This window comes from Nanorana parkeri, unplaced genomic scaffold, assembly GCF_000935625.1.
Source record: "Nanorana parkeri isolate BGI_ZX_2015 unplaced genomic scaffold, ASM93562v1 scaffold30, whole genome shotgun sequence".
NCBI lineage: Eukaryota > Metazoa > Chordata > Amphibia > Anura > Dicroglossidae > Nanorana > Nanorana parkeri.
The window spans coordinates 359,455-371,544 of NW_017306298.1; positions in this window are offsets into that span (position 1 = coordinate 359,455).

Sequence of the window (12,090 nt, forward strand, 5' to 3'; positions counted from 1 at the left end):
CCAAAAGAGATGTCACCGGTACCAAGATCCCATGTTACTGCAAATCCATTTTATTGGTAGTTGTCATTCAAACGACAAGCGCTTTCTGGGCCGCGCAGGGTCCCCTTCATCAGGCTCAGAAATAACATTACATAAAAGGGCCACAACTTTTATATGGACATAATAGAATATAATTTCTGAGCCTGATGAAGGGGACCCGGCCCGGCCCGGCCCAGAAAGCGCTTGTCTTAGGAATGACAACTATCAATAAAATGGATTTGCAGTAACATGGGATCTTGGTGCCGGTGTGCTGGAGACATCTGTATTGTTGTTCTGTTGTGAGCAGCGCCATCCGCAGTCATTACCGGCACCCGTTACTTTTGGCATATCTGGTAAGAACTGCGGCAAGGTATATGGGTACTGCTTTGTACACTTATCTACAGAATGCATATCTGGGGACCTGCGGCATACTGGCAAGTTGTGATTAACTCAAATATCGTTTATTTACAAAATACATGCATAGTGTATACTGTACAAACAAATTGCCGTGAAGCGCTATAGTGTTCGGGTTTGGCCTGAAGAAAAGGTGGCAACCCTAGTGTAATTACAGGCCAGTATCTGGTGGCATTTTGAATTCAGGCATTAGGTGGAACAGAAAAAGATGGGACAATTTGTTATGGGAATGAAGAGGGTTTTTTACAACGATTTAATCACTGTCAGGAGAACAATTACATTGCAAAGTGTTTACATTTTCTCCAGCTTGTTATGTCAGGCTGACCCTTTAGAGATGATTAAACAAGGTAATGAAATCATTTGGAAAAACCGGGAACCAATTCTCTGTTACATACAATGAAAGCTGAAATAAACAGAGGCTCTCTATACACACATATAAAAGGGGGGAGCAGGCAGAATAACAAAAGAACAAACTATGCTGTACCAATAGATATTGAATTTTAATAAACATTCATTAAGGCCTCGTTTAAACGGGTGGCAAAGGGGCAGTAAAACGAGACGGCCCGCCAACCCACCTAAAACGTAACATGACGGCCGCTTAGGTTTTTATACATGCTATGACTGCTATGCTACATGACTGTGGCAAATTTGGTACAGCATTTGTCAGGTGTTGCCATTTGCAAGATGTGACCATTGTAGTTGATGGCTAATGCCAACAGTGGTGCAGATACACATCTGCAAAGCCCGGCTCTTAGCAACGTGGGATGGTCTGGCCCACATCCTGCTCAGTTCCAGGCAACTGGTGATGTCACTGGTTGTCAGGAGCTGGGCCGACGCAGGTCAGAGCCTCCGAGGTTGCTAAGAGCTTGGTGGGGAGATGTGTATGGCTCTTACACATCTCCCCACCCGCCTCTTAGCAACCTGGGATGCTCTGGCTGGGAAAAGGGTCTGCTGCCGCCCCTTGTGATCCAAAGAGATACAGCCTGAGCCTCAGACTGCCTGATTAAAGGGACTGCCCTGTACGCCACAATCATATGCCAACCGATTGGCACGCAGTTGCAGTGTGTGTATTGTAATGTGAACCCCGCTCTATGGGGTCCCAAAAAGAAAAAAGCCATTCAGGCGGCTGTATTGCCTCCCAAATGCCTTTGAGCCAGCTGCCAACTGCACTCTGAAAAGCAAATCACCACAGATAGTGTTTCAGAGGCATGGCAGAGCCTGCTGCCCATGTGAAGAATAATGCTGCACAATACTTCTGTGAGATAACTCAAAACGAAGCTGACATTTTGTGACTCCTGGTATGCATGTTCATTCTGAAGCAGTAAGGATGAACAGTCTCTTACATCCAGGAACTACTATGCACTCCAAGAAGTGGAGACTGAATTATTCTGTCTGACAAAGGTATTTTGATACTTCACTAATCTCCTTAAGGATCACCATTCATGTTACAATGTACCAACAAGCATGTAGTACAAGGGCCTCCCCGATTGCATATAGCTTGATTTAATAATTTTGGTAGGTTCTCATAATACATAGTTTTGGTAGATCCAAACTTGATTATACAAAGATTGCATGGTCAAATTGTAACACATGTAGTGGGCCTTAAATTAATTCAATATTCAAACGAAAAAAACCTGACTTCCTCTCTGGCAGAAATCTTGTGCCAGAAGAAAAACCTGATGAGCCCTGATGAACTTGTATGGGACTAGGGTTGCCACCTTTTCTTCAAGCCAAACCCGAACACTGTAGCGCCTCACGGCAATTTTTTTGCAAAGTATACACTATGCATATATGTTGTGATCAAATAACATTGTAATTAATCACAGTGTATCACAAATTATATGGAGGTAATCACAACTTGCCAGTGTGCCACAGGTCCCCAGATATGCATTCTATACATAAACGATGCCCCCATAAGATGCCAGTGTGCCACAGGTCCCCTGATATGTACTATACAAAACAGTATCCATATGCCTTGCCGCACTCCTTACTGGATTTCCCAAAAGTAATGGGTGCTCGTAATGACTGCGGATGGCACCGCTCACAACAGGACTCCAATACAGATGTCACCAGCACCAAGATTCCATGTTAGTGCAAAATGCATGCACACCAAGCGCTTTTGGGGCCACGCAGGGTCCCCTTCATCAAGCTCAGAAATGACATTGCATAAAAGTATCACAACCTTTATAGAGAAATACTAGAATGTCCTTTCTGAGCCTGAGGAAGGAGACCCTGCTCGGCCCAGAAATCGCTTGTCGTTTGCATGACAACTATCAATAAAATGGATTTTGCCCTAACATGGAATCTTGGTGCTGGTGATATCTGTATTGGACGATATGTACTATTACACATAAAAGATGCCCCCACAAAAGGTTACCTGTGGTATTTTTTTATGGGGGCATGTTTTATGTGCTATACTAATCCCCCCTTTTCAATTGATATTTAATGTAATATAAATACCTGTTAGTTGAGACTCAGTCAGTGAAAACTAGGGCGCTCCCAGACAAAAGCGCGTGGTGGAGCCAGCTTCCGGAGGATGATTTCTATCTCTCTCCCTGATGTCACTTCCTCCTACCCAGTCCTAGCCATGGTGGAGAGAAACAGAGGGAGGAGAGTCGAGTGAGTCAGCGACTGGAGTGACAGCGCCGACCGGCACCCGCCGCGAGATATGCACATTTCTGTGGCTTTATAGCCACGAGTCAGGTGAGAATAATGTGCCGGGTGTTAAGTGGGCTGACATCCGGGCACAGGATTCCAAACCTGAGCTGTCCAGGTGAATCCCGGACAGGTGGCAACCCTATATGGGACCGTCCCATCCTAGTGCTCCCATCCCAGTAGCTCCAGTGCTTGGAACAGCCCCATACAAGTCTTTGAGGTCTCAGTGCTCAGACTTTTACAAGTGCCAAAGAGTATTCGGCTGGTGGAGAAAAAAATAGTGCACAGGACGTGGTTCAGCTATAGAGGTGTGTAAGAATCTTGGGTAACGTGTGTTAGCGTTGGTTAATTTAGGAGGAATAAAGAGGAGGGTTAGAGGAGTTTAGCATTAGTATTGTACCGTGTTAGCAGTCAATTATTGTGGAAAGTTGGGAGTTTGAGTGATACCCTTTATTGGATAATTTAAGTAATTAAAGATATTAGATTCCTTCTTCAGGCTTTATACATTTCTAAAAATAGTTCTGAAACCTACATAGAAGTTTAGCTTAAAAGCATAATTGCCTTTTAAACCCCAAATTAAAAATTTAACTTTTAGTTTAAAGTGTATTTCCACTTTTTGCAACCAAATTGAGATAACACAAACTTTATATTTGTTCCATGTTACCAATCACATAGTATAACTGAAAAAAAAAATAGAAATGGCAGCTTATTTTATTTTTTTTTAGATGTTCTTTGTGCTAAATCCAGGACTGAAAAATCTTGCTTAGCTCTCACTGTCTGGAGGGTTGGGGGAGGTTTGTTTCAAATAATTAACCCCGTCTGTACTGCGCTCGCAGATTTTCTTATCACTTGTAAGATAGAGGAGCAGGACTGTCTGTCCTAACAAAGGGTTAACGCCCTGAATACATTGTGTTGTAATAAGGAGATTCTCAGTCTGTCCTAAGTTATTCTATTAGGATAGACAGAGTTTCCTATAACCGAGCCTGCAAATATCTGCAAAATAGATATATCTTAAAAGAAATATCTTTTTTTCATTATTATTAGATATGCTGTGTGAACACATAACAAGCATATAAGGGGTTTTTCTCAATTTTGACTGCAAAAGTGAAATAAACTTTAAAGGAGAACTAATGGGTAACCTTTTTTTTTCCATAGTTCTCTTTTGGGTAACTGGAGGACATATACTAATGACCTCCCGTGACCCAAAACTCAGTATATAGTGGGCTATTGCCCAATATAAGCTAAATGCACCACAGCCGGGACGTAGCCCGACAATGCCGTAGAGTCCACCAGACTGTGCTGACCAATAAGCCCTTCATAGCAAGAAGCGCTTCTCATTGGTTAGCTTGCTCAGATGTGCTTCTCATTCGTCAGCATGGACAGCTGACCAATGAGTGTTCACATTTGCAAGCGAAATTAAAAATACAGAGCACTGGGCTGCACTGTCGTGTACGGAGTACGGGGAAGAAGCATTCGTCCAAAGGTAATTATAGCGGGGAGGGGTAGGGGGGACTGGATTAGAGTAGTTAATTCCACTTTCCCAAGTTCACCTCGGAAAGTGGAATTACCCTTTAAATGCACATATAGTCTTATGGGAAGATTGATGTTGAGATGAATGGTCTGGTGACATGTCTCTTTAAGAAGTCTAAAGACTCTGAATACCATGGTCTTGACACATGACCATGTGATTTTCCATTTAATTATATCTATTTTTATATCTTTAGAAGTACAGTTTTATAGAAGAATAAAAATGAGAACTGCAATTAACGTTTGATGCAAAATACCTTCAGTTCTTATAAAGGTCATGCTCTAAAAAATGTTAGAAGAGGTCAGATAATGTTTTAGCATGAAGTAGAGGTGTGGTTTACACTCCATGAATACGCTTATTCAGGAAGGCTATTCAGTAGCGCTTGGGCTTATGAATTTTCCATGAGAACAAGGATGTTTGGTCTTATCACTGCTGCAAGAGCTAATTGAAAAAAGAAGCAGCACTAAGAAGTGTCGATAAACTACATGGGGAACGTTTACCAACTTACCTAGCAATGCATCTCCACATCTTCCTCCGCATTGTTCAGGATTTTTGTAATCCATTACATATTTGATATGATGGCAGTGAAATAAAAAGCATGTAATTTCAAACACTTTAATGGATTTTTTTTAGCCTAATCAAAATGTAAAATTCAATTTTATGCAGATGCTGACTGAGCTCCAGGTACAAAAACTTGTTCTTAAATGCAGTCCTTATTCCTCATATAAACTCACATTGTGTGCACTGAATGCCTTTGCAAACTTGGATATTACTTGTAAACGCAGTGGTGACATCATCAAAGGTGTTGCACATAGCCCTTGCAGAGAGAAGAGTAGTGGGAGGGGCCAATTAGCTCCACCTACTACAGGCTGCCTGCAGACAACTACAGGAGGGGGCGGAGGTAAGACCGGTCACCCTTCACAAGAGAGAGAGAGAGAGCAGTAGTGACCGGTCTGTCTTACAGGAAATATCTGCATAGAGGCAAAGGGGTTGATTTACTAACCTTTTAAACACACCACGAATGTGTATACACCTCTGTAGTGTGTTCTCTCCCAGCATGATCTATGGGAGGAATCGAAACACCTTTGTAGTGTGTACACACCCAGCAGGTGTGTTGTGCAAAGCCCTGCAATGAATTGCAAGGTAATGTGGTGTAAATTAGCTCTATGTTGTGTTGCTTGCGTTGATGAATGCAGGAATGTAAATGCATGAGCTAACCATTTTTGTCTAAACTGTGAAGCAGCATTATATATGCATCATGTGCATGATTTTTCCATATATGGCATTAGTGGAAATATGCTTTTAGAGACTTTTTGGTTGATAAATACGTTTTGCTGTGTGAAAATCACACACACCTGGTGTGTGTGTGTGTTTAGGTTAGTAAATCACCCCCATAGTGTTGTTGTTTCATGATTGATTCCTTCATTAATCTGGAAGAATACACAAAGGACACAAAACTATAAGTAGACAAACTTGGATTTTGTAATGAGACAATATTTGTTTGGCCTGGATTTCTACTTCGAATAATCCACTACGTTTTTTACAGGAGTTTTAAGGTTTCTGCATCTGGGTTCCCAGTTCCAACCACCACCTCAGCAATCCCTTTCTGTTCTTTGGTTGGCAGTCCTTCCACAGACACACAATGAAGCACCAGGAATGTTGTTAGAGCAAGGATGGCAGAAACAGGAGAGGCTGCTGCATTGGGCGCTCTGGTTGTGGGGGGCCACACAGCTGGAATAGGAACCTCTACTAGAGCAGACTGGCGACTAAATCGTTTATTTGGCTTGTAGTGGTTAATATATTTTAGCTTGGGGGGTGGGTGGGGTACCAACAGTTAGTGTAAAGGCAAAACTGTCCTTAAGCAGCTGTTGAGATAAGTTATCAACCACATTAGTATGAACTTTGTTTACCTTGAGTCAGCCTCATAGATTTTCATTGTACCAAGGAGTATTAAAGTGAACCCATAGTGTAGTATTGTAAAGCAGGAAGCAGCACCTGCATATTTAATTACAAATCATATGTAAAAACAAGGTTTTAAAATGTTAATACATAAGATTATTTGATTCAAGAATATATTTTACATTTATATAAAAATGATAAGGCAATACTTTTAGTATGCCTTTTAGTTTGCTTTTACTTTGCCACGTGCAGCTTTTCCCACAGCCCCATTCAGAATCCACAAGTGTGAATGCTGATCGAGCTCACTGGTTCTTGCACATTAGTTATTTTTGCATTTGTTTTCACAGATCCCAATGTGCATTACATTTTCAGTTTCCATACACGTTTTAAATTAGTCGCATTCTTCATTCTCACTCAGATAGTTTCAATATATATTAGCTTTCTATCACTTATATTTATTACCGTCCTGAGATTGTAATTCAAATTGTTCCACACTTTTGATAAAGCAGTGCAAAGCAATGATGATGTGCAAAGTGCAATGATACATGGCAATCATTTAGAAAATAAGATTGCAGTACACTGCAAACTGTTGAAATTCTCGCTTGCGCATAAATAGTTTCTTGTACTGTCCTAATGACTAAAGGTACTCATACACAAGCCAATTGTCGGAAGAAAGATATTATATAAGAAAGGTTGTTTGATATCTAATTTTCTAATAAGAAAAGCAAGATCTGACTAACGCAGGTAATGTGGATGTAGGAATAGAGGGTTTATCCCAGGACTCAATGCCTCCAGGCTTCAGGACCAAAGAACAGAATTGATTAGGATTCTTAGAAAACAACACAGCAGATATATAGGTCAAGTCAACTGTCCTAATCAGTCTCAAATATAGAGAAAAATCCATTGATTGCAAAACTCTAGTGCTTTTATTGAAGCCCTTGCTCAGACAAGGCTACACATCTAGTAACAATTTAACACGCAAAAGTATTTATGCAATTACCGAAAATAACGTGATCACCAAGGTTGGTATACACATAGGCACACATCTGTGTAAAGAAAAGGTCAAACATTTGTAATCTGATTCCCGGAGGATGCCCCGCAAATAAGACCTACCCCGAAAATAAGATCATTCCCTGGGCCGGTGGTGGCATAAGGGGGAACTTTAAGAGCCGCGGGGAGGCGGGAGAGAATCAGCAGGGCCAACGAAGCCAACGCTAGAGGAAGCGAGGTGGCAGCGGAGGGAGCAGAGCCACATAAACTGATGCTTCCACCAGCTCCTGTCATAGGCGGAGTGATACCAAATGCACTCCGACTGTGAGGAATCGATAGTGAAAGTGCTCTTCGCTCATTCTGGTTACCAAATTGCTCTTGGAAAGGTACGGCACCCTTGATTGTCCTAAACCCCCTATTCTTAACTTTGCCATTTTGGATTAACTTTGGATTGTTGTACATTTAAAAAAAAAATAAGACCTACCCCGAAAATAGGACCTAGTGTGTTTTTTTGAGCCAAAAAAAATATAAGACAGTGTCTTATTTTCGGGGGAAACACGGTAGTAGCAAAAGCAAATATAGCACTAATAAGGTTAAAACGTCTTCCTCAGAGATCTACTATAGAATGAACAAAAAGAAAAGTAAAAAAAGCAAAAAAGATTAAAAAAAATATAATGTACTTTTGCTTTTTATTCTTTTTGTTTTTTTTCTTTTTGATCATATTTATTTTTCTCTTTAGGTCTCTGAGGAAGAACTTTTGAACTTATTAGGTCCTTTTCAAATGGGCGGTCCGATGGGATGTCCAATATAAGTCTATGGGCAGCCAGATCTAAAAGGACTGGTGACCGACTCCGGCCAGGACTGGAAAAATGAATAGAACAGTGCTCCATTTCACCAGAACTGATCATGCTGGATCGAGGTAATCTGATATAAACAGACACATGTCCATTTACAAGCACGGATCCCGTGTGAAAGGGGCCTTAATGCTACAAAATAGTGTGATTTTCACTGTAAATATCCAATCATAGGAAAAGCATTTAGTTATTTTCATGTGCACATGATTGGGTATTAAAATTGAACAGGAATTTGTGTTTCATATGACTGGATAACTGAAGTGAATTTATTTTATAAAGATTCTTAATTCCTTTAGTAAATCAGCCCTTTAATATATAGTACATTACAAATGACCATAAAAATTGGAGACATTTGGGAAGTATGCTCTAGTGTATAAAAATTGAGAATGGCTTGTGTGTAGCTGACAGTTCTGACATGGTGATTCTAAGAAGTCAATATTACTTTTTCCACTCAAATGCTTCTTTTCATTTCCAGAGGAAGGAGTAATAGGAGAGCTTTTGTATAAATGTAGCTAGACACAGTTCAGATGGCTAAACCTGTAACCATAAGGAAAATATAACTGCATTCAATGTGGACATATGCTGAGCTGGGATATCCTTTGCTTTAACTTCAAAAACACAAGTTTTTAATCACCTTCCCTGCCCGTAAAAGACTCAACTCTATGACTTCTGGAAGAGAAAAAGGCACATCTTTTATCCCAAAGTATTTAGGTAAATGACAGACCTCTATCAAACCCACACTTCTGCATGTCAAATAATGAGTATGCAAACATAGGCCAAAAATGTTTTTTTTTTAAAACAGTTTTCCAAATGAAGAGACTAAGAATAAACTCAACTCTGTTTTACTACAGATTTTGCTGGATCTCTGGAGGTTTTGTATTATGGCCGGAGAAGAGGCTTCATTCAGAGATTAACAGCATATATACCGGAGGTTAGTCCTAACAGAATGCAGTAGGACATGCAATGTTGTAGGTACAAACCATGTGACCTTCTGCTGCTTAAAGTACCAATTTTGTCCCTCTGGAGGTTTTACAAAACAAAAAAGAGCAGCTCTGGCTGCAATATGCACCTTAAGCCTTGAAGTGTCCTCCACAGTACCGCTTCTTCACCATAAGAGAGCCTCATGGATATTCAGCATCACTCGAAAGAGGCGCTAGAGAAAAGACTGTGAGAGCAGGACTCACCCCCTGAGCTTGGCACCCTGCAGTCACAGTAGAGCTGATGTTCTCTGCATCATCCAGGACCACTCACCACCTGGAGAATTCAGAGGAGGAATATACTATGTGCTCTTCCTCTTCTGTCCTCTCCTGGTGGTGAGTGGTCCTGGATGATGCAGAGAACATCAGCACTACTCTGCAGTGCTCAGGGGATGAGGTGTGCTCTCACAGTCTTTTTTTCTATCACCTGTGTTGAGTGTAGGGTTGCCACCTTTTCTTCAAGCGAAACCCGAACACTCCAGCAGCGCATGGTCATTTTTGTGGGAGAATGAGTGGTTTGTTCAAATGTAAAAAGTGCCACCCATTCATATGTAAATACAGTGGGGCAAAATAGTATTTAGTCAGCCACCATAGTTGAGGTCTACCTATGATGCCAATTACAGGCCTCTCTCATCTTTTTAAGTGGGAGAACTTGCACAATTGGTGGCTGACTAAATACTTTTTTGCCCCACTGTATCGTAGAGACTATTTTCAGTGGGGGACCAGTAGCCCCTATCCTAATTTTGGTTGCCCCTGTCTGCCTGACATCCTGTGTCTGGGTTTGTGCTGCCATGAAACCCAAACACAGCATTCAAAACCCGAACTGTCCGGGTGAATCCTGTACAGGTGGCAACCCTAGTTGAGTGATGCTGAATGTGAGTGAAGACATCTCAGAGTACATTACATAACTGGCCAGAAGACATCAGAAGAAAAAAAAAAAGGTGAAATATTCTTCAGTTAGAAGGGCTCAAAAGAGCACTCTGCTCATTACGATAATTTAAGCAGCAGGTTTTCTTTAATGCTAGCCCCCACAACTGCTTACCGCCTCCTTCTCTTCCCTCCATATCTGTTTCGTTGCTAGAGGTGAGGAGATGAAGCCCTATCAGTGGCGGAACTACCGCCGGTGCGGGCAGTGCGGGTGCACCAGGGCCTCGGCGGCTCGGCCGTCAGGGGGGCCCAGCACAGCCCTCGCCTGTGCAGATGTTATCCAACCTATGTAAGCTTCAAGACATGATCAAGACCCCCCACCGATATTGTAGGTCATATGAAATGTTACCGGCAAGGCGATGCCCTTTAAAAACACAGCCATGGTGCTCAGCCTTAAAAAAAAAAATGAAGCAAAAAAATAAATGGCAGCTCTAAACATAAAGGCCAATGTCCAGACCTCGCAAAGCAGATTGCATGAGCAGATCGAGCCAACTGCCGACAGGATTTCAGATAGACACTGTTCACAACTCCACAGCATTAATAATATTGCCATCAATGTTTCCCAGAAATAAACTGTAAGTATTGCAACTTGCGAGACTCACAACGTAAATTTAGACCTCAAAAGTCAAAGAACAGCATTTACTGTATGTGCATGAAATGCGAGGCCAAGTCCAATAACCTCAATCACTAGCAAATCCTCTAGCAGAAACCGCTATTCCTGGCAGAAGATCACCACACAGGAACAAGCTTGCCAGGGTAAACATACCAGGAACACAGGAGGATGGCGCAGTGTGTGTGTTCCTTGGCTTCCTACCACCTGTAATCTCCCCCTGAGTTACAGACACAAAAATGAAAAGCAAGCAAGCTGTGAGGTTAAAATACAAAACCATCAGCCATAAGGCAGTACAAAGACAGATTTTGTGCAAAGTGTGGTTACCTCTAGCAAACATTCAGATCTTAAGATACTAGCGAGAGATTAGTAACTTACTCTAAATCAGTAAATTATTCTGATTAGACCTCCTAGTTGTTATTTTGGACCACACATTAAGTAGTGTCTATATTGTAGAGATGAAGAGAGTGGATGTTTTCAGTAGCATAGCAAAAGACAACTAGGCAGTGCTGACACCACTCAGTCCACATGCTGTATGCTGTCAGCCCTCAACAGACTTTGTTGCTGAGTCCATTTCTGGAAGATCAATAGGTATTTGTTATGTATTTGCAGGGGCTTTAAAGGGATACAACTCTATGAGTAGAATTTATCAAAACTGGAGCAGACAAAATCTGGAGCAGCTGTGCGTGGCAACCAATCAGCTTCTCTCTTTCATTTTCAAATTTTAACTAAACTGAACTGAAGAGAGAAGCTGATTGGTTGCTATTCTGACTCAGATTGTTGTATTAGCGATTCATCCCTTGCTGAGACCTCTATGCCTGGCCTGTATAAGCAGATATAATCACTGCGGACAATCCTTATCACATAGCTGAACTCACCATATACCTTTTTATCTACAGGGTGCTTTATTGTTTGCAACAGGTTACAGCAGACAACAGGATACAGCAGGTGAATGAATAGATGGCATTTGAAGGTCAAGGATGATAATGTTTCCAAGCTAGCATGTACATGTGGTCTTGTTATAAGCAGCCATGGCACTCGACTAGTGCTTGAAAAAGAAGGGGGAAATACATCACAGATGGGAGGGAACTCAGTAATCATAACCACAATCAGTGGCATAACAACCGGGGGGGCAGCAGGGGCGCGGGCCCCGGGCGAAAAGTGAGGGGGGGGCGCCAGCCGAAAATGGCACTTTCGGCTAAATGCCGAAAGTGACAT